The sequence below is a fragment of the Austrofundulus limnaeus genome, unplaced genomic scaffold (assembly GCF_001266775.1).
Source record: "Austrofundulus limnaeus strain Quisiro unplaced genomic scaffold, Austrofundulus_limnaeus-1.0 Scaffold684, whole genome shotgun sequence".
NCBI classification, from domain to species: Eukaryota; Metazoa; Chordata; class Actinopteri; order Cyprinodontiformes; family Rivulidae; genus Austrofundulus; species Austrofundulus limnaeus.
The window spans coordinates 36,237-37,327 of record NW_013953086.1 but is presented as its reverse complement, the minus strand read 5'-3'; positions in this window follow the sequence as shown (position 1 = coordinate 37,327).

The following is a 1,091-nucleotide window of genomic DNA, read 5'->3' as shown; positions in this document are numbered from 1 at the left end:
CCCCCACCCCATGAAGTGATGAGAAGATAAGTTTATTTTCTATTTCAACATAAAACAGCATTTTACAACAACTAAAGCTGACATAGATACTTTGTTGTGGTATAGTATTTAAATGTATGCCAGAGAAACACTTAATATTGCCCCTTTAACAATTTACTATTTACTGTATCAGATCAATCCAAAGATATCTACTTTACAATCATATAACAGAGAACTTGAAATGGAGTATTTTATGCAAAACAAAGCTGTTTTATATTGCACAGTTTAAAATGTAAATAAATTGACGAAATTTTAGATTCATTGTTTTAAGTAAGCACACCTGCTCAGATATTACAGAGAATCAAAACGATTTCCCGTGAATGAAAGAGAAATGGTTTGTAGCTTGGATAAATAAAAAGAACAGATTTTAGTGAAAGAGGAGAGAATTACTGACAATCATGGTGCACGGGGTCTCATCAACAGGGCCTCAGGAGTGATTGAAATGTTGCTTGGCTAATTGGGAGGAGGCTTTTTATGGTGCAGATAAGTAGAAGAATGTTTATGGGTGCAGCAAAGCCCAAAAAGAAAACCTGCTACATGTGCAACTTTTGTAACCTCGGTTGCTCTCGTGGAGCACAAAGGTCACCCCCATGACGCTCTGTGCTCACCACTGCACATACCAGAGGAAGATCAGAAGACAGCAGCAGCTCCCTGATTATTTACTTGGACTCATTTGTACATAGCAGCAGTTAAGGTTCAGTGCAGCAGCCTGTGAACGCAGGTTGTGTTTTTCCTAATAGTTTCCAGGACAAGGCCAGTTTATTGTATCTCATGACCAAGTGGCTGCCAATACCAGAGAGCTTTGTTACAGATTTGTATTATTATTTTAGCTCCTAATACATTATGGAGGAGGTGTCAGCATGCCTTTAGAGAAAACTCTTTCTCATAGTTTCTTACGGAGCCCGCCGTGGGTCAGTGGGAGAAAAAAAAAACAGCCGCTGGAAATCCGTGTGCACGGATTGCTAAACTGAGTGAACGGATTACTAAACTGTGCGCACGGATTACTAAACTGAGCGCACGGATTACTAAACTGTGCACACGGATTACTAAAA